Below are 22,844 nucleotides of genomic sequence, written 5' to 3' on the forward strand. Positions count from 1 at the left end.
GGGCGACTTGATGCGGGTTGCTGGGGGCTTATGTGCACCTCCCAGGGCCCAACCTGAGCCTCCTCCTCCATTTGCTGATGACAGATCACACTAGAGGGTCAGATGGGAACAAGACCACAATGTAATTAGAGCCAATGCCAATAAGACAGGAGAGAAGCATGACAATGGAATAAATCACATGGATAATACAGTCATTAAAGATGATGTTAGGACTTCCCTGGTGGCGCAGTGGTTAAGAATCGCCTGCCAATGCAGGGGACACGGGTTCGAGCCCTGGTCTGGGAAGATCCCACATGCCGCGGAGCAACTAAGCCCGTGTGCCACAACTACTGAAGCCCGCGTGCCTAGAGCCCGGGTGCCACAACAAGAGAAGCCACTGCAGTAAGAGGCCCGCGCACCGCAATAAAGAGTAGCCCCTGCTCGCGGCAAGTGGAGAAAGCCCGTGCGCAGCAACGAAGACCCAACGCAGCCAAAAATAAATAATAATAAATTAAAATAAAAAAAAGATGACGTTAGTTACTTGGAAACCCCAAGAGAACAGTGCTCACTCCATGTCTGGAGAGCACCAAGCACGATGCTTACGTTGCTTCATTAACCCTTATTCCACTTTTCTTTTTTTTTTTTTTTTTGGGCCGCACCACTCAGCTTGCAGGAACTTAACTCCCAGACCAGGGACTGAACCCAGGGCCACAGCAGTGAAAGCACCGAGTCCTAACCACTGGACTGCCAGAGAACTCCTCAACCCACTTCTTAGTAGATAAGATTATCCTCTCTTATAGACGGGGAAACTGAGGCAGAGAGATGGTCACACAGAAATGAGGCAGGTCCAGCATGAAATCAGGGTCATCTGACTCGAAAGACTACACTTTTAGCCAAGATGCTATTACTGCCTCTCAACTGACTCTGGTAATGAAGTACAGCATATTTATTTATAAAATACATATGTAAAACAAGTCTTACCATATGCTACCATAATCAGAAATTTTAATAGAAAAACTTATTCAACCACAATACAGAACAGAACATTTCCAGGAGCAAGCTTTGTAAATGTGCTTTAATTGTTTGAGGTCTAAAATTCCTGAGGGACATGAAAATCATTCTATCCTGAATGACCAGGGAGACCGGTTCCTAAATGGGCAGTCTCAGTAACATATCTATAAATGTAATTCAATCCCAATAAAAATCCAAATATTTTTAAAAAGAATGGTAGGGGCCTGTATTACCATATTATTAAAAGCAGATATTATAAAGCTAAAATACTTAAAACACTGGGTTGGCACACGGAAAGACAGACCAGTGGAACAGACTGAAAAGTTTAGAAACAGACTCAGTTCAAGTATTTAGCCCATAATTAACAAGCAGCATTTCAAATCAGTAGAGAAAGTAGAATTATTCAGTAAAAGTGTGGGAAAATTTGTTTACCATTTTGAAAGAACTAAATTAGATTCTTACCTCATACTGTAGACCAAAACAACTTCTAGATGGAGTAAAAAGTTAAATGTCAAAAATAAAACCACGAAAGAACCAGACATGACACCAAAGTACATAACCCTAATAATAAAATTAGACAGATTTGGCTACAAAATTTTAAACCATCGGCAATAAACCATCAGCAAGATCCAAGATGTAACTTTAAAAGGTAAACTACAAACTTGAAAAACATTTCGTAGTATCTGTGGGTAAATGTCCTCAACATAAAAAAGAGTTCTCAGGAAGAAATGAAAATAAAAGTGAAGCACAAAGCAGATGCACAGGTCAGCTAGCAAACACAAGAGTGCACATTCAGCTTTACAGAGTCAAAATGGGCACATTAAAACACCGAGACACTGCTTAAACTTCCGGTCAGCCAAGATAAAAACAAACAGGGCAGGGCCAGGCTGAGCTGTGCTGGCCTTAGCAACGTGACTCACAAGCCTTCACACTGGCCATGCCCTCTGAGCCAGTAATGTCACTGTTAAGAAATTCCCTTAAGGAAAAAATCAGTCTTAGAAAACAGAGAAAAAGCATCCTAGTGAAGTTCAACAGTAAATCAGAAAAAATCATAATCAGAAAACAGAATTGTGTTTGGTTGAAAAACAAGCCCATACGTATCATCTCTGAAGAGACGCAGGCCACCACTGACACATGGGTGAAACAGTAAAATAACTGAAGGGAATGCTTGGTTGTCTCACCTCCAGGCACCTTCAGTTCGCCTCTAGTACAGACACCGCGAGCCCAGTACAGGAGGGCTGGGCTGACCCCGAGGAAGGGCCGGGCTGGGGAGGACGGTCAGTGAGGGGACAAACAGGCCACCGCGGCAGCCCCTGAAGTAACTGCCGTGTGCCGGACTGGACGACATTATGTGGACGGTGGCCTTGAGACACCAGAGAAAGGGCAAATTCTGGTCTGTGTAATCTCTCTGATAAGGCAGGAAAGCATTCGAGACATTTTGTAAACAGTCCATCAGGTGTGGACAGGAGAAAAAGGCAGTTCGGGGTCAGGTGCTTGTTACTAGAACAGGATTCCACTTAGACATTCCACACAGACCGTCCCAGTGACAGGACTCAGCCACACAGGGGCAGAGGTTTAGAATGCAAAGCCCCCCAGCCAAACTCCCCTCCTAGAACGTGACCTCCTAGAATATGCCCAATTCATTCTCCACACTGGGTTTGCATAAATGTATTGGCATTTTTAGCAGTGCGTTTCGGAGCATTTCATCTGTAAAGTCCACTGAACTGGACGTTATCACTTCAACAGCGACAAGTAATCATTAGGCACAACAAAAAAACATGGAAGTGCTATGATGGGGGTGGTCATTAGAATGGGTGTCAGGGGCTCTCAGGAGGCAGGTTAGAACACCCAGACGCATGTTAATAGGAATATGGTTAAAAAAACTACATGATCATGTGCAAGAGCATTATGGAGCCATGAAAACAATAAAGTAATGGCAGAAAGACTAAGATCAGCCTAACCGAGCACAGCTTTCCACACCCCATGAAGCCAAATTAAACACACATTGAGTAAATGGGAGGACATGCCTTATCCTTGCACAGGAAGACAACAGCATGAAGACATCATAAGGAAGGAAAAGTAAACATGCAAGAATAGCCGGGAAAATTCAGGAAAGTGAAATAATGAGGTAGGACTATCCTTACCATATAGTAAAGCACAGAACTACAATATTTAAAATTGGAACTGGCACATGAACAGATAAATGGTGAACAGGTGTACTAATCAGTAAATGGTGTAGGGACAATAGACTGATTATCCCTAAGTCACTCATTATGACAAAATTAAGTCCAGCTAGAGCTAAGATTCAAATAAAAATAAAACCTTAAAAGAACTGGGCAAAACACGAGGTTTAACAAAAAATAATCTTGAGCTGGATTAGTCTTTTTGAACTACTCATAAAATCCAGAAGCCATGAAAGAAAACATTCATAAGTAAGTATAAATATGTTTAAAACTGAACAGCAAAAAATTTTAAAGCATAAAATTTAAAGGTCAATGACAAAGAGTATTTGCAGCACAAATGACAAAGGGTTAACTTCTTTAATATGTAAAGAGCTCTTAAAAATCCCTAAGTACACATCCCAATAGAAACGCAAATCAGACTACAATGAAATACTATTTTCACTTTTCATATAGACAAATAATCTAGTTCAAGAACACAAGGTGTAGGGAACTGTCAACCGAAACAGCCTCCCTAGAGTGTAAGCTGGCAGCTCCCTCATGTTTGGAAAAGTGCATGGGCTGTGGCCCAGAATCCCCCTCAAAGGAAACGTTCCCCACAGACATAGTTGCCATGTACATAAAAACACACGGAGACAGATACTCAGGATAGACATTATATACAGCAAAAATTGCTAGAAACAATCTTAATTGTTCCTCAAAAGGGGAATGGATAATTCAAACACGCACTACCACACAGATACTGAAGAGCCAAGGCAGACCACGAACACAGATACACAGTGAGCTCCTCGATGTACTGTTAACTGAACCACCCAAAGTGCAACACAGGGCATGTGGTATACCAGGACCTCACAGCAAAATAGGTACAAGAATTCTCTGGCAGGAAACTCCAGCAACTAACTGGCCACAGTAGCTGCCTCTGTGGGAAGGGAGGCCAGGGGTTTAGAGAAAGACGTCACAGTATCTCCTACAGGGTTTGAACTTTAACATGTGCAAGTATTACTTTGAACATTTTTTTACACCTTTAAGTTAAACAAATTAAAAGAGCCTTTGCCCTTGGGGTCAGCTCAGGGCAGAGGCAGGGCCTTGATTTGACATACAGACGGTGGGTCACACAGTTGTCTCATCGACAGAAGAGTATGGGGGACAGTGCACGGATCACCCCAGAAGCTGAGGGGACAGAATAAGGCTGCTGGGGTAGATCTTGTGCCCGCCCTGTAGTTCCCAACCTCAAGTTCCTCGTGATCCTAAGAGGTGAGTGACAGACAGAGCGGGTTCACACCTGTGCTCCTGGCACTTGGTGGCCCCTTAGAGAGGGAGCATGTACTTAAATCAGACAGCAGCCAGGCCAGACTGTGCCCCACCTGAACACACTGCTTTCCCGAGGACCAGAAACGCCTACAGGCAGATGCCAGGTGACAGGACTTCAAGAGATCAAACAAACAAGTAACATAATCAAATGCTACTTTTCGCAAATGTCACAATTGCTTTCCTAGAAGAGTTTGTTTTTCAACCTGCTTAGGGGAAGAACACTGGGAAGTGTACTATGAGGTTTGTTAGGTCTTTCTGTTTTGTGCTAAGTAAGTCAGACACCGTCTTAAGCTAAAATCTGGTATGGACAAGCAGTTTCAACTGAATTCCCCGACACGTTAGGAGAAGGCCAGCATTATTCTACTTTGGCAGCAGAAACTCGCAACCCACCCCACAAGACTGAGCGCCCCAGACCCTGACAGCACCAGGGTGGGAGGCTACAGTGCGGGGCTGTGCGGAGCAGGTGTGCACGTCTGGAGCTCATGTTTCCTGCAGGCGTCAGGATCTGAGGGCTTGCGTAGCATGTGCACGAAGAAGTATTTATAAGAAGCTCACTGCAGCACTGTTTGCTGAGGCCAGAAAACCCTAGAAATAACCTTAAAAGCCCATCAACAGGAAAATGGTTAAAATGACTATACCAACATGTGCAAGATTAAATATTACAGAGTCATGAAAATAATAAAGTAGTTGCAGAACAGGACATATTGTATGTTTCCATTTTAGAGCACATAATAATAATAGGATAAACTGTTGTACGTCCATGGAGGGAAAATATCTGAAGGAATATAAATGAAGTTGCCATTACTAATTATTCTTGGGAGAAGAACTATAGAGAAACTTTCATCTTCTACATTGTTTTCCCATAGTGTTTAAAATTTAAATGCAAGGTTAGTAATTTATAAAGGGATTAAAATAAATTCTGCCACAAACATACACTCCACAGTCCCATCCATTACTACGGTACATAGTATAGTAACATGAGCCGTGAACTTACCCAAATCTGCAAAGTTTTGGTCCCTTTCAGAGTTGCTGCAATGCAGAGACAAGTGGAGAACAAAGCCATAGTGTGACATGGAACAGACCGTTCGGCTGGGGACCCTCATGACATGAGTAATTTAAAAAATTATACCTCAAGAAAATCACAAATGATTATGTGCCTTGGACTCTGGCACCCCTATCAGCATCCAGCCCACAAATGTTAAGTCCACAGATGCCAAGAGTCCACTGTACCCATCAAGGACTCAGTGGGTCACTACTGTGAATATATGACGGATCAAAGAAGGCAACTGGCAGAAATTTAAAAGCTTGCCATACAGAGTGTCCAAGAGGATATGGACAAACAGATACTTTCATACTCGGGTACGCCTACTCCGGAGGACGACAGGGCAGAATTGAGCAAAATGTCTGACCCAGCAATTCCACTTTTTGATACCTCCTCTCATGTGTGGGCACTCATGTGTGGGCACACGGGGCACACATGATGATGATCACACAGCAACCAAAAGGACTGGAAAGAGTGTAAATATCCACCAGTAGCCGAATGGCTAAATAACTCGTGGAACGTCCAAGTGAAGGAATACTACACAGCAGCTTAATACAATGACGGCAGTTCTACATGTACTCATGTGACTCTCCCTACTGCTAAGTGAAAAAAGCAAGTCAATAATGATATACAGTATAAAACAGTATTTTCCCACTTATAACCTATGTTCTTTTAATATTGGATGTGGATAAAAACGTACAGAAAAAGGTCTGGCAGGAAAAGCAGCAGGCAGGGTGAGGGCAGCGGTGCATATTGGTAGTGCCGCCCCGGTCGGTCAGGTTTTAATTCTGTATAACATGAGAGCATCCACCTACCACTTATCCAATTACACTGACCAGAGTAAGAGAAGCAATGGGAAAAATCGATTAATTTTGTTATAGTCACATAGAGACTCCAAATGAACTACATACAAGGTAAAGGATGAATCTTAAAATCATTAAATGAGAATAATTCCGTAAGCTTATATACAACATAATACCTTTTCTATAAAGTTCAAAACAACTGAAATGAAAATTATAGTTTAAAAAACACATTTAGGTAAGTTTTTTCTTTTTGCGAAGTTATATCAGAAGAAAGCAAGTAAAAGATAAACCTAGTATTGAGGATGATGATTACTTTGGCCTAGAGGGAGGCAGGGAGGGAGATGGGGGAGATGACCAGGACCACACAAGCAGAGGAAGTTACTGTCTAAAGTCCTGTTTATACACTGAACAGAAGATTCAAAAATGCTTGCCACATTATTAAAAACATCAAGGAACCAAATAAAAGAGAGCCATATTATGTCTTGAACCAAAGATTAACCCAGTTCTGTGTGCTCAAGTTCCAACAAGGAGAGGGAATATTCTTGCCTTGAGAGGAGTATCATAGCTTCCACTTACTAGATTTTATAACGTAATGAATAGCAACAGTCATTAAAATTCATTGCATTTGATTAGAAACAACAAAAACTAGAGACTAAAAATTTGAGAAGCAGATTCAAGCAGATAATTACAAGAAGCTGATATTGACAGACCTGGAACAAAAGAGCAATGACAGTATTTACTCCATAAAAGTCTGATAGTTCAACTTTATCAGTGTAATTAATTTAGATACACTTTATAGGCTGGATTCATAACTCCTTAAATGGAGAAAAGCATTTATTGTAATGTGGCAGTACGTACATGTTTAGCTACTAAAGAAAAAGTAATCAGAAGCAAACCCAACAGTCTCATTTCTTGTTATTATTAGACTTGTTACAACAATTTTTAAAAAGTTTTTGTATAATAGATACTTTTTGAGCACAAATACGAAAGGAAAAAATGAGATTAAGTTTGACAATCACTGGCAAAAGCTTCGTGATCTTTATAAAAATCAATATAGAAATTTTATATGGTAAATGGTCAAAGAGGAAGAATGCAGATGGTAAATCAAGTGGTAAAATAGACAGTAATTACAGAAGTACAGATTGACTACTAAACTACTTTTTAAAGTAGCAATAAATACTTCATAACATTGGATTTAGCAACAATTTCTTGGACGTGACGCCAAAAGCACAGGTAACAAAAGTAAAAATAGATAAATTGAATTACATCAAAATCAGAAACTTCTGTGCAAAGGACACAACAGTGAAAAGGCAACCTATGGAATAGAAAAACGTATTTGTAAACCACATATCTGATAAAGGGTTAATATCCAAAATATATAAATAACTCCCAGAAATCAACGGCAACAAAAAAATAAACCATTTTTTTAAATGGGCAAAGGACTTGAAAAGACATTTTTCCAAAGATATACAAATGGCCAAATAACATGAAAAGATGCTCAACACCACTAATCATTAGGGACGTTCAAATCAAAACCACAATGAAATATCATTTCACACCCATTAGGATGGCTGCTACTAAAAAACAAGTATTGGTGAGGATGTGGAACCTTGTAAACTGTCCGTAGGAGTGTAAAATGGTGCAGCTGCTACGGAAAATAGTATGGCAGTTCCCCCAAAAATTAGAAATAGAAATACCCTATGATGCAGCAATACTACTTCTAGGTGTGTATCCAAAATATTGAAAGCAGTGTCTCAAAAAGGTATCTGTACACCCATGTTCATAACAGCATTATTCACAATAACTTAAAAGTAGAAGCAACCCAAATGTTCATGGATGAATGGATAAACAAGATGTGGTATGTACATACAATGGAATACTCTTTTAAAAAGGAAAAAAATCTTGACACATGCTACAACACAGATGAACCTAGAGAACATTATGTTAAGTAAAATAAGCCAGTCACAAAAAGACAAATACTGTATGATTCCACTTAATATGAGGTACCCAGTGTCAAACTCATAGAAACAGAGAAGTAGAATGGAGGTTGCCAGGGGCTGGGGGAGAAGGGAATGAATGAGGAGTTTAATGGGTATAGAGCTTCAATTTTGCAAGATGAGAAAGTTCTGGAGATTGGTTATATTCACAACAATGTGAATATACTTAACACTACTGAACTGTACAGTAGAATGGTTAAGATGGTGAAATTCATGTTATGCATATTTTACCACACATTTTTTTAGAAAGTAGCAATAAATAAAATAGAAAAACCTGATGTTAGCGATTATGAAGGGAAATGGATAAACTCACACGAGAAGTGTAAGGTTTCTGGAGAGTATCCGAGAGTCTGTGGCAAGAGTTAGAAAACCATGCGTACTCAGTGACCAGGCAATGCCACCCTAGAGAAGAGAAATGTATGCATATACTTGTACCAATACATATTTACGTATTTTCACAAAACTTACAGATGCTCATAGCACCACAATCGAAAATAGTCAAAACACTGTTTACAACTTAAGAGACCGGCTCAACATCCTAGAGCATAAGCACAATAGGATAAAACGATGCAACTGAATGATATTTTTGGAGGTCATGGCCCCCTTCAGCAAGCTTATGCTTTCCATAGAAAAATGCACATACAGTTTCAGAGCACTCACAGACCTCTAGAAGCCCTCCATGGAATTCCTGTGGGAGAATTTAACAATCCTGAGAAAAAATCACTTCCAATGAGTTTGTGGACTCTGCTGATATATGGAAATGTGGATGCAAACAAAATTAAGTGTAATACCAGAACAGTCCAGAACACACACACGGATTACACTACATAAAAGGCCCAGAGCAAGGCGGGCAACTAGAGGACGAGGAGAGGGAACCAGAAGGAAGCAGACTGATCTGAGGCTGGGCAATGAAGGACAAGAAGGGATCACCGTACGTGCTCAGCGAGGAGTGGCTGAAATATAGACGTCCGTTTCCCCCATTTCACAGGTGAGGAAAACAGGCCCGGCGAGGCTCAGTAATGTGCTCCCAGTCATAAAGCTCCCCAGTCAGGAGCAGAACCACATCTGTCTTTCTGCACCTGCTTTTGACCACCCCGCCCCCACCCAGGGTTGCCTGCTGGGCGCAGTTAACACAGCAGCCACCTGCCCCTCTGGTCTTCAGTGAACCTTCCCGTTGTGACAACAAGCCTCCCAGCTGACGGCGCTCTCTGCCACTCCATCATCTGGCCACAGGGAGGTGGGCGCTGGGAGAGAGCAAGTCTCCCCTACTACACACACACAACAGGCTGCACAGTAAACTCCGGTTGGATTGTATGTTTAAATGTAAAAAATGAAACCATACAACTGTCACAAAATAATACAGATTAATATGTATATACTTTGGGAGTAGGAGAGATCTAAGCATAACACGAGTACAGAAACCATAAAGAGTGACAACCTCAGAAAAACTGTAACTTTTGTATGTTTGAAACACAATAAACAAATGAAAAGGCAACCTGCAAACTGGGAAAAATATTTGCATCAAACATACGAAGCAGGGCTTCCCTGGTGGCGCAGTGGTTGAGAATCTGCCTGCTAATGCAGGGGACATGGGTTCGAGCCCTGGTCTGGGAAGATCCCACATGCCGCGGAGCAACTAGGCCCGTGAGCCACAACTACTGAGCCTGCGCATCTGGAGCCTGTGCTCCGCAACAAGAGAGGCCGCGACAGTGAGAGGCCCGCGCACCGCGATGAAGAGTGGCCCCCGCTTGCCACAACTAGAGAAAGCCCTCGCACAGAAACGAAGACCCAACACAGCCAAAAATAAATAATAAATAAAAGATTTAAAAAAAAAAAAAAAAAAAAACATACGAAGCATTATTGATATGTAAGTGCTTTTACAAAACAATCAATAGAAAAATGAACCATTAAGAAGTGTAAAGTCACACATGCACGCGCATAATAACACTGCGGATGGCCAATCAACACACAGATATTCAGTGTCACTAACAGTGCTCACACACACTGGTAAAGCAGCCTGGATCCACCCAGGAAGCAAAGGTTTTTAGTATGACACTACCCACTCTGAGAAAAAGGGGAGACAGCTAGGTTCACCTCAAGAGTGAAAATGCTAATTTACAAAATCCCTCCCTGGAGGGCAATTTAGCAATAGGACCCTAAAGTCTTAAGAAGTCTGACATAGGCAAGTCACATGTAGAAATGTATTCATGTATCCCAAAGAAATATCAGATGTGATAAAAGTTTGAGCTACAGGGGTCATCACACCATTACTTCCTTAGAGAAGAAAAACTGGAAAATAACTCATATGTCATCTAAATGAGACTAAATTGATAGAGGCATACAATAGACATTATGTCACTACAAAAGATGCTTCCAGTGCCAGGAAAAGATGTTCATTGTATATTAAGTGAAAAGAGTTGCACAACAGAATTTACAGTATAATTCCACTTCTGTATAAAAAGGCATATATCCTATGCATATGGGAAAAAACCTCTAGAAGCAAAGATGCCAAGAACAATTGTCAATAGATTACTGAGGATTTTGTTTATATCAATTTTCTTATTTGTAAACCTTACAATAATAAACCCTTTGTACAACATGAGAACTCAACTAAGAGTTATTTAAAAGAAAAGAGAGGGAAGTCGGTGCAGCACTGAGGGGCCCCGGAGGGTAGAGGCCTCCAGCAGGCAGTGTCCTACGCAGAAGACAAGGGGGTAGAGGGGGCTGCCCTCACCCAGAGGAAGGTCAAGGCCACACTCCCTGGGACGCACATCTTCACATCTTTCTTATTTTTGCTATCTTCCTCTTGCCATTTCCAAACTGCATCAGTATATTTTTGTGTTAAATATGAACATTTAAAACATACCACAAATACTTGAAGCCTGTTTTGGCATCTCATTTAATGTCAGCACTGCACAATAACAAGTACTGCTCAAGGCCAGAGGTTAACATTTCCTCCAGAAACTAAAGTACAGTCAGAGAAGTTAGCCCTGGCATGCCTAAGAGGTCCTAGGAGTCCCTTCACGGCCGTAAGACAAACCAAGGGCAGACAACGGGGTGAGGTCGGGGGGTGGGGAAGGGCAGTTACCATCCAACCCCTTTGGTAACACAGGCCATTTCTGCAGTTAGTGTGTCCAACCTGGGCCCACAGAGGAGCCTCAACCAATACTTCCTCTCAGGCTATTCCTTTTTGAAAGAACTTCCAAATTCAACTCTTGCTATTCTTATACCCCATCACTTTTAATTTGCATCAGATCACCATTTTCTATCTAACTTCCACAAGCCCACTCACTGAATTTCACTGTACCATCCACCACCTCTGAGAGTTCAGAGGGAAGGCTGAGGTCAGATCTATGTATGAGGATGCAAGCTGATTAGCAAAGATCACCAACGTTGTCATCAACACCTGCGACCTATCCCACCCGACCTGAGGATAATGAAGGGTAAAGAACAGGCCCAGGGGCCCCAGACAGAGCAGAGGCCAGGAGGGCATGGGCATGGCCTTCAGCTGCCTGCTGTGCCCTGTACTATCAGGCCCCACTTTACAACCCCTTCCAATGACAAACATTTACACCCCTGTGGAGAAATTCTTTATCAGCCCACCACAGTAGCTAAGAAACAGTACCCAGAGGCGTTGGTCGCAATTACCCTCAAGTCTGGAAGCAAGAGTTTAGTAATCACCATATAAAAACAGGAGGAGAAACAAGTTCTGAAAAGGGGGCAAGGCAGGTGGAGGAGGACGGGGTAAGAAGCAAGAAAGGTAAGGTAGGAAGGGAAGCCTAGACTGTTCTGGGGAAATTGAGGAGCGGGGTGGCGAGCAGGGGAAGGATCCTCGAAGCTGCACAGCGGTGCCCACTCTTGGCAGGGCCGTGAGCCCCGGACAGGCAGCTTGCTGGTGGGCACCTAACTCCACAGTGTCTCAGGAGCAAACACGTGAGGGTTCACGTGGACAGAGGAGGCAGGCAAACAGGAGACACCAGTGAGGACAACAGCTGCTCTCCCAGCCCTTTGTTTCGGTCACAGCACAGCCTGTTCCATTCCCCTTTCCACTCCCTTGGAAACAATAGCCTCAGCAGAGGCTGGCAGTGGTTTCTATTCCAAGCCCAAAGTTTGTCTCCTGGGAAGCAAAACCTTAGGGCCCCAAAGAATGAACACAGAACAGTGGTACAAGAATGAGCTCCCAGGACGCATTGCTGCTGCACCTTCCCCACCCAGGACACAGGATCAACTTAGAATCACAACACATACTCTGGATTCCAAACGCTCTACTCACGCCCTGTGCCTGCTTAGCACAGCAGTTACACAACTTAGCCCAAATTCTTTTATCACTCACCAAAAGGAAAAAATTTAAGCCAACGTCAAATTCTTTAGTAAAATGAGAATTATGTGCGTTAAACCCAAATCCCAGATACATTCCGGCCTCCCAAAGGCCACAAATATGTCAAATACATATTACATGTCCGTTCTATTTAGCTTGTTTCCTCCAAGCAAACAGGAATAAAGCGGTCCCCTTTTTGACAATACCATTTGGAAATATAACCAGGTAAAATTCCAGGATGTTACGAAGTACTCCCCCACCTTGACATTGACCTTCATTGGCTTGGTGGTTTGACATCACATTCTGCGCAACCATCACACACTCCCAGCGAGCAGAGCCCCTCCCCATCTACCAGACTACAGGCCATTCAGGATGTACCAGTTGTTTGAGGTTACCACACCCCACTCAATGCCCTCAATCTGGAGCTACTTTAGTGAATCTAGGCCTAAATCTACAATATGAAGGTACATTCAACTTCATAATGAAGGCAACTTGATACACAGACAAGATCAGCGGTGCCCACTCTTGGCAGGGCCGTGAGCCCCGCACAGGCAGCTTGCTGGTGGGCACCTAACTCCACAGTCTCTTTATGAAGGCAACTTGATAGACAGACAAGATCAGGGTTGAAAAAATATAACATAGCAATACAAACAATTCTAAGGAGTTTAGAACTCAAACCTTTATTCATGCTGTAAAGGGGAAGAAAAACGATTAGTAGTCACATACATGGTGTAACAAGACTGGTTCTTCCCATACAGAGCAACATAAAAGTACTTTTTCCTCCTACTTTTACAGTTTCAATTTCACAACAGCTTACTGGAACACATTTCCCCATACATGCATGACTAGTATTCTTTAAATTCCAATGACAGTTACTGTATCATGCCCAAATCACGGGTTAAGAACTGAACTATCATGTCAACATATTTTTAAACATTAAAAAGAGAACCCAGAAAGATCCCAAGTGTCATAAATATTGGGGATTTAAAATTTTCAACGTGAAATTCAATGGGAAGAGGAACATGATAAAAAAGCCACTGGTATTACTTTATCACAAAGGATTCAGATCTTTCCCTGAATTTTCACAGACCATAATCTAGTAATAAAGCGCCTCCCCATCCCCAGTTTTGCTTATTTCCCAAACTGATTTTGGTTGATAGTTTCCCCTCTAGTACGGTTATCACTTAAAAAACACAAACATTCAAACTAAAGATACAGTGGATTACTAACTGTAACCTTAGCAAGGCTACATGGATTGTTTGCTACCAAATATTACAGTAATTTTACAGTGATCACAAAAAGTCATTAAGTTCTCCTTGTTACAATGACGACGAAAACTAAAAACTCTTGCTGTTTCATCACAAAGAAAAAAAGAGATGTGCTTATAAGGCAGGAAGTAACACAAAATTCCTTTAGAAATCATTGCATTTTCACTTTGCTCAAGTTTTCAACTGCAAAACCTCTGTGAATAAAAATGTTGCAAACCCAGAAGAGTACATCTCACCATCTTAAGTGCACTCCAAAATCTCAAGCTTACTTTAAAAGCCCACAATATGGGTATTTAAAGTCTTTTCGAAGACCTCTCCCAAATACCACACACCTCCAGATAAACCACTTAAGCTTGAAAGCAGTGAAGGATGTTAACCTGCTGATGCAAGTTCCTGACACCAATCTTTCAAATCACCAATGACCAGGTCTTCAGTTACCTTTTCAGTCTTCCCCATCTTGCAGCAAAGCAAAACAATTTTGCTTTTTCTCCTGCACTTAGCAGAGTTCTAAGCATTTTAGAAAGTTTCCAAGCAACTTTTTTTTGTGCTTCCAAGCAACAATTTAACTAGCATTAACAATTTACTATTAACTAGTATTTTCTTCGCCCATGAGCTCTATATAATTCCCCAAAGCTCTGCCTACTGATCTTTTCTCCAGAGAATTCCCTTCAACCCACATTCCCCCCTACCACTCCCACCCTCTACTACAACCCACACCTAACCACAACCCTCCCCCCCTTCTCCCTTTCTTCACGCCCACCCCTCCCAGCACCTGTGGCAGGCTTTTCCCTCCCCACCACCCCTCACCTCAGGGTCCTCCCATTTAAACACTAAGATTACTCTGAAATCTAATCAAGTAAAATTGAAGTTAAAAAGTACATAGAGCAAGATGAATCAAAGATCACTATGGGTACCCTGACCACTCCCTTCTTAGTAGGAATGCCCAAACTAGACCTGCCATTTCTATCACAATTTGGGCATGACCAACTCGTACCTCCAGCACAGTACAATGACCCCCTCAATTTGCCAGTTGGCTCACTTAAGTATTTGCCTAAGGCATTCATTTCAATCTTGAACACTTTCCCAACACACAGATTATCATCACACTAAGAATTCCTCCAACCAATGCACAGGAAGGCAGGAGGGTAGATGAGAGGGTCACTGGGATCCATCTGCAAGCTCCATCTACAAGGCAGCACTCTGTGTTGTGGCATCGCGTTAAAATGTTCTACAGCTTAAGAGTCCTCTGGAAGCAAGGTTCGTAGCACAGAACTAGTACAACAGGAAGCTGAATTTAGAAGATGCAGCATTTGAAAACCTCCACCCCAGAACAGGAGAGGTGCCTGCTGGCATTCATGTGCCCAGAGATCGCTGCTCCTGGATTACACACTCAAAGCAACACATCTGCTGAAGGCCCCGGATGCATCTGCTTTGGACTTTTAAAGATTGCCCCCTCATAAGCTCATCTGAAAACCTTAAAGGATGGTCTCCTGAATGAATACAGGGATTCCTGAGCAAGGCCTGGAAACAGGACATTGGAGAACTCCTCCTCCTCCTAAGCCTCTGGAAATTCAATCTGTAGACATCAATTTAGGCGGGCTCTCTCCTCCTCCAGGGTCTCCCCTCCTGCACTGCTACGACGCACACTGGCCAGGGGCTCCATTCTCCTGGTGCCATCAGCTCGCCATGATGAACACTATAGTAACAAACCACGGTCTATGAAGCATTTTTGTAGCGTTCAGCTGGTACCATCGCTGTGGGTCCACCCAAGGGTGCACCTTCAATCCCCACCCTCTCCACCGGCAAGCAAGACCAACCCGCCCACCCAGAGTCTCCGCTGGGGGCGCCTCTCCTCCTTCACGATTACCGACAACACCGACTCCGGCAGGGACTCCAGCAACTTTCCCGGCTTACCAGATTACCAGAAGCAACGTTTTAAGTGAAGGGGTAACCTCGAGAGAGTTAGAGGGAGGAGGAGGGGCAGAGTGAGGTCACAGAAGAGGTAAGCATGGAACCCAGAGAAAAAGTCCAAAGGGGTGCACTGCCACCTGGAAAATAAAGTGGGCGTCAATTTTGTCTGCCTACAGCTCCCGCCTGTCAGATACACGAGGCGCCATACCAGTAACCGCTCAGGATGGCACCTGACCTCCATCACTCCCTAGACCACCCTCACACCCAGACCTGGGTTCCACCCAGCTGGGTCTGGCTGGACCATGTCCCAGGCCGAGCCAGAATTACATACCGCCCTGGGCCAGAACTGTCAGCCCCGCGAAGCTAAGTTCAGTTTCCACAACACCAGGCCTCATCCCCAGGCGGGTTCACAACCCTCTGTCTGGAAAAAAAGGGGGCTGCTGGTATTGACAAGTTCAAGTTCTGCCCTCCCTGCCCATCTGCGTCCCTGTACCCCACTGCCTTCCTTCCTGCTCATTTTCAGGGCGTCGACTGCCCAAGTGTGCCTCCAGCAAGGGCCGCGAGACCATCAGCCTCCTCCTCCTGTCTCTCTGCCTTCCTCCTTCCATACAAACCAGGGCACTGGGGGCCGCTCAGCCTACAAAGGAGCGGCGCCCTTCTAGAGGTCAGGCTCCCCTTCTCCAGCAGGCAGCTGCGACAGCCAGGCCTGGGGTGTTGTCCTTCCCCCGGGTTACTGTGGGCACTTCCGACGCAGCTCTTCCCAGCACAGTTCCCCCAACACCTAGTCTCCCCTTTAACCTTCCTTCTCCTGGCACCCCCCACCCCCCCAGTCCCATCTAACTCTGCCATCTCCCCCACCTGTCCCCTGAGACCCTAAACTAGCCAACTCCTCCCCCAAAACTAAGCCCAGGCCCCCGGCCCTCCCTTTCGCTAACTCCTGCTGGACGGGCCACAACTTTTGCTTTTATAGGCTGGGCCGCGTTACCCGGGGCATTGCTCAACGGGACGACTCCTCCACTGCCACCGGAAAAAAAGTCCCTCCCCGATCCTGGCCAAGGAGACGATTCGGGGCGGCTCCCGTTCTTCCGGGGTGTCCACCTTCTCGGATTCTCCAATTATCCCCCACTCTCCTTAGCAAGTGCTTCCTGAGATCGACGACAGATGTCAAGGTCACTTGGGGAGGCGGATTCCAACGGGGAGAGGGGGTAAAGTCCTCTTTTCGGCCGGTGATGGTGCCAGGGGTGGGGAGGCATACCGGTCCTGGGGTGGGGGGGCTAGATGGCGGAAGCGGGCTGGGGCTGTTCTCTCGAGTCCAAGGGAACTTCTGGGGTCGCCTCAGGTCACCCCGCCCAGAAGCAGCCCGAAAGAAGGGCCGGCAGAGCGTCTGGAAAATTCCAGGCGGCGGCGGAGGGATCTCTGCAGGGGGCGCATCACTCCCCGCGGCGGGGTGGGGGTGGGGTGGAGGCGCGTGACTCCTCGGGCGTCGGCTGGGCCTCGTGAGCGCCTGTGATGTCAGTGCTGAGGCGCGCCGGTTGCGGTGGGGGGTGGGGGTGGGGGTGGGGGTGGGGGTGGGAGTGGGGCGGCCCGAGCTCCGCGGGGCTGGATCCAGGGACACTCCTACGGGGAGCCGCACCCGTAACTGTGCTTAGTGTCGCTGGTTAAGAAACCCTGCTGTGATTTTTCATTTTAAAAGTTCATTAAAAAGTTAAGCTCAAGGCTTCCCTGGTGGCGCAGTGGTTAAGAATCCGCCTGCCAGTGCAGGGGTACAGGGGTTCGAGCCCTGGTCCGGGAAGATCCCACATGCTGCGGAGTAACTAAGCCCGTGCACCACAACTACTGAGCCCACGTGCCACAACTACTGAGCCTGCGCTCTAGAGCTCGTGAGCCACAACTGCTGAGCCCACGTGCCACAACTACTGAAGCCCACGCGCCTAGGGCCTGTGTTCCGCAACAAGAGAAGCCACCGCAATGAGAAGCCTGTGCACCGCAGCGCAGAGTAGCCCCTGCTTGCCGCAACTAGAGAAAGCCCGTGTGCAGCAACCAAGACCCAACGCATCCAAAAATAAATTAAAAAAAAAAGTTAAGCCACCGCGTTGCTGCTTGGTAGCTTGAGGGGCGTGTGTCGTGGCTTTGTTATTCTCTGTTACCAGGGGCTTGGAGGCTTGAAGTATTTCCTCAGAAAAGTCCCTGCTGGGTAAGAATACTTGATGATTATTCATTATGTATTAAATGGGAAAAGGCAGATGCAAGGTAGTGGAAAGCAAGATCTTGTTTGTGCAGAAAACAATACGTGTAATCGCACGGTGGCAACAAGACCAAAAGAGTATAGATATTCAACCCGCTTTCCTTTTGGATTGTGAGGTGGGGAAAAAGGAGATTTGGGGGGGAAAACTAGTTTATCCAGGTCAGTTTACAGCCTGTGATGGTCCTCAGGGAGCCCGTCTGGTGGCTGCTGGGGGCACTGTTCGCTGGCTGCCCACGTGGAGCAGGCCCCCAACCTGGGTCTCCCAAAGCAGAGGCAAAAGCAAACCGGTGAGCTCTTGTCCCCTCCACCAAGGCGACCCATTTTGAAATGGGTCGTTGGCGTCTCCCTTGCCAGTGTGGGACCAGAGGGAGGAGGAGCCACAGCCCCAGACCCCCCCCCCGGGGCCTCCTCTCAGCCCTGGCCCCCTGCGCACAGCTGGAAGGACAGTGGTGCCGAACAACTGAGAAGGGCCTGTCTCCTCCCAGGATAACCACCCACACCCCAAACAAACCCGCCTGTGACAACAGGCTCCCTTGGCAGCAAGGGGGAAACTGGGGCAGGTTTTTTCCCCTGCCTCTACGAGATGGCATCTGCAGGCGGGGCCGGGCCCAGCTGGGGCACCCTCCCTGAGTCCTTGGGAAACTGGTGACTCTCCTGTGACCCTTGTCACAGAATGTCGAGTACGTGGCAAGCCCAGGATTGTTCACAGGGCTGCTCAGCTGCCCTCTCCTGCCAGGGAAAGATTCTGGCAGCTCACTTTTCCCCAAGATCTGCCTCATCCGTCTTGTACTGGCAACATTGCTAGGGGTGGGTTGGGAAGACTTGGCCTGAAAGAACAGTGTGGAAAGAGGGAATTGCTTGTCAGAGTGTTCTAGAAAGGCCGGGAGGTGTGTGTAATATCAAGCAAGTGCCTTCTCTGCTGTGTCACTGTGCCAGACTGTGGGCTCAGCCCTTTATTTATCTACACGGCGGCGCCTGAGAGGAGCTGGTCATTGCTGTGTGTCAGCTTCCCAGGCCCAACTTGATGTCTCAGCTTGCTGTTCTCTACCTGGTCTAATAACCTTCCTCATTCACACATATTATTCCCAAATTCCAGAAGCAAACTATCTTAGATTTAGAGCAGGAGTAAGTGGAATTAGCAACACACAAAGCATTAGGATACCACAAAGCTTAGGAGTCCCAACACAAAAGGAACTAAGGCCCTGCTTTGTGCCCTTGTGTCTGGAGGGGCCCGACTCCATTTTCAAGGACAAAATGGCACAGTTTCAGCGGGTCCTGGTTTCAGTTTCTCCTGGCCTCGGAGTTCTTTGGAGATGGAATGTGTTTGAGGAGAGATGAGGGTAGAAAACCACACAGGGACCTCTCTGTCCTGCCTGAAGGGGTCAAGGCAGTACTCACAGTAAGGTGGATAAATGTGGGGCTTGGGTTCTGCCTCTTCCTCTGCAAATGGGGCTAAAAATACTTCCACCCTGACAGAGGGGGAGGGCAGGGCAGCCAGTGCGTCAGCAGATTTTTCTAGATCAAAACAAGCTGTTCCAGTAAACAGCAGTAAACAAGAGGACCTTGGTTCCCTGGGTGGGGCTGGGTGGTGATAGGTCTGCCCCACCCAGGTGGGTGGCAGAAGCCTGCTCGTTCCTGGGCGGCCCACTTAAGGGCTCAGGGTTGGAGGGGTAAGGAGGAGAGGAAGGACCCCTTGGGCAACATCCAGATTTCAGGGTCAGGACCCAGGCTCCAAGCCTTTTCTCACAGCCATGGTCACCTCCCATTCTTGTTCTGAAGCTAGCTCAGCTCTGTTGTTTCCGAACTCACATCAGCCCGAGAAAGGACCCAGGAGACAGAAGAACAGGGGTGAGGGACTTCCCTGGCGGTCCAGTAGTTAGGACTCTGTACCTCCACAGAAGGGGGCACGGGTTCAATCCATGGGAAAAAAAAAGGAAGAGTGAGAAAGAGGTGATACTTCAGGTTCAAGATGGGTAGAAGGATGACAGTATTGCTGCTGCCACTAGAGAATGTGCCAGAGCCCTGCCGCCATCCCCACAGGTCCAGTTCCAGAACCGTGGCCTCCTGGATCACCTTGGGCTCTCCACTCACAGGAGACTCTTGTCTGAGGCCTTTTCCTTCTGAGCCCTGAGGCCCCTGGTTTCAGGGCCTGGGTGAGCCTGGGTGAGGAACTGCATAGTCACCGTGTGCTGGCTGAGAGCCCTTCCTGCCTTGGCTCACCTCACAGCAGCCCAGCAGGAACAACAAACAGGAACTCCCCGCCCAGCGCCCACTGGCCTCTCCTGCCTTGGCAGGAAGCAGGGCCTCAGCCTGGGCTCTGGCCAGGTCCCCCCACCCCCCCTTGCAGCATGACCCTGGCAGGCCCTTAACCTCCCCCAGCATGCTTTCCTTGTTGTGCTCACGTCATAATTCTGATGAATGCTGTTCTGCCTGAAAGCGCTTCACCCAGTGGCCTCCTGGCCCATCCCTCCCTCAGCTCCTTCTGGCCTCTGCTCAGAGGTCACCTTCTCACTGAGCCCCCCAATCCTGCCCAACTGGGACTTGAGCTCCTCAAGTGAGGGGTTTCTGTCTGTTTTGTCCTCCCCCGGATCTCTGTGTCCAGCAGTCCCTGAAACGGCCCTGGCATGGAGCAGACCTCCATCAATGTGTTGACCAAACAATTATCAATATTACAGTAAAGGTCACTATCCACTGTGAGGCTCTCAGTAAATATTTGTGATGTTTCTGGACTGATTGAAGGAAGGAAATGAGTTCTCAGGTCAGCAGCAGGCCCACAAACTCAATGATAGGCCCAGATCTGGGGGCCTGTCCAGCTCTGGACTCCCAGGTCTGGAGAGGAGGAGAAAGGGGAGGCGCTGCTCCCTGTGGCCTGGGCCCAGCAGCTCACACGAAGTGTCTGGCGCAGCTAAAAAACCAGGGGAGTGTCTCTTGGCCAACGCTGGCAGGAGGCATTCGAGGGAGAGGGCGTCGGGGTGGATACTCCCCAGGCCCTGGTTTATAAAGCAGAGGAGGAAGTGGGCCAGCCCACCTGCATTTCATGCTCTCATTTTTGGGGTCCATGTGTGTCAAAAGGAGAGGGGAGGAGCAGTGAGGGTATCCTGAGTTAGGAGAGGGCTTCTCACACATGTGACCCATGCCTCCTCTGGGGGTCGCAGGGCCTGTGGGCTCTGGGTTCCTGAAGCCCTTACCTAGCCACTGCTGCAGCTCCAACCACGAGCCCCCCTGCACTTAGGGCCAGGCCTCGGGCCTCGGGCCTCGCCTCCAGTGACACTGATGGTGTCAGTCTCCTGCATCTGATCTTTGGGACTCCCTGCCCCGTACAAGGGCATCAGGCCCTCGGGGCCCCAGCCCTCCTACCCCACCCCCCTTGTCCCTGAGCCTTGCCCCAGCTGGCCTCCTGCCTGGAGCTCACACTGCCCTTCTCCTGCCAGCACCTTCACTGTCTCATGGTCACCTCCCTGTGTCCTGAAGCCCCTGCCCCTATGTGCGCACCGGACCCACTTGTCTCCCTCCCCCACCCGATGCCGAGCGCTTGTGTCCTCACTCCCCAGCCCCCTGCCCCCAGCCGAGGGAAGGCCTGTGGAATGAGGGAGCTGGTCCCACAAGCGTTGCCCCAGCAGTGGCCCCCAGACCTCCTTGGCCAGCCTCCCTGTTGCAGACTAAGCAAGCCCCAGCTTTTGTAGGCCCCACCCTTTGGCCTGTGTCCATCTTGCCAGCCTCGCCCCAAGCTCTACCCATCAGGAATCCTGGCCACAGCTCCTCTGGCTCAGGAGCCCGGTGGTGCTGACGCACGCCACCTCCCACGCCTAGGGCTGCGCAGCCCCCCAGGAAACGCTCTCCGTCTCCTGGGCCCGCCTGCCTCCCCCACTGCCGGGGCCCGCTTCAGCTGCATCCCCGTGGATGGAAACGTCTTCATGCCCGAGCCTGTTTTCTCCGCTACGTGACCCCACTGGAGCGCTGGTTGTTCAGACTGGCCTTGAACCTCTGAAGGAGACTTTTCTGTTCTGACTCCCCTTGGCCTGCCTGAGTGGCATCCGCGAGAGACGTGTGTGTGGTGCCGTGGCTTCTGTGGGCAGAGCGAACCCCTCTGAGTGGTCCTTCTGCCCCTGGAGGCTGCTGACCTTAATGCTCTGAGGGAGGCCTGTGCTCTTACTGACCCAGAGAGTCAGCAGTCATGGCCCACCCCCAAATGCAAAGGTCAAATGGGCAGGGGACACAGAAGTCCTAGGAAGAGCTGGGACTATTATTCTCCCACTTGCAAATTATACCTTTGACAAGTAGTTTAGAATAGCTGGAGAGGACTTCCCTGGTGGCACAGTGGTTGAGAATCCGCCTGCCAATGCAGGGGACACGGGTTTGAGGCCTGGTCCGGGAAGATCCCACATGTCATGGAGCAACTAAGCCCGTGCGCCACAACTACTGAGCCTGCGCTCTAGAGCCCGCGAGCCACAACTACTGAGCCCACGTGCCACAACTACTGAAGCCCACGCACCTAGAGCCCGTGCTCCGCAACGAGAGGCCACCACAATGAGAAGCACGCATACCACAACGAAGAGTAGCCCCCACTCGCGCAACTAGAGAAAGCCTGCGCGCATGCAGCAATGAAGACCCAACGCAGCCAAAAATAAATAAATAAATAATTTAAAATAAAATAAAACAGCTAAGAACTCAGTATGGGTGGGGGAGGGGAGAAGGTGCTGAAAGAGGGGAGGGACTGCTGGGAAGGGGGGCACCTGGCGGGCAGGGGCTTGGGACAGTCAGCTCCTGTGGGTGAGCGGT

General features: G+C 47.3%; 2 long non-coding RNA genes across 2 annotated transcripts in view; one reads left to right on the forward strand and one right to left on the reverse strand.

Moving 5' to 3' along the window:
• LOC309605279 overlaps positions 1–10,173 on the forward strand; it is a 28,503-nt gene extending 18,330 nt beyond the window's left edge. Inside the window, exon 2 of the long non-coding RNA XR_014231325.1 lies at positions 1–10,173. This exon is cut by the window's left edge and continues 4,495 nt beyond it. This is a non-coding gene — a long non-coding RNA (uncharacterized lncRNA).
• LOC309605277 overlaps positions 1–17,319 on the reverse strand; it is a 32,471-nt gene extending 15,152 nt beyond the window's left edge. The window contains exon 1 of the long non-coding RNA XR_014231321.1: positions 1–17,319. This exon is cut by the window's left edge and continues 3,864 nt beyond it. This is a non-coding gene — a long non-coding RNA (uncharacterized lncRNA).
• Between the last annotated feature and the right edge of the window lie 5,525 nt (positions 17,320–22,844).

Source organism: Balaenoptera borealis (genome assembly GCF_965194805.1).
Source record: "Balaenoptera borealis genome assembly, chromosome: 11".
NCBI classification, from domain to species: Eukaryota; Metazoa; Chordata; class Mammalia; order Artiodactyla; family Balaenopteridae; genus Balaenoptera; species Balaenoptera borealis.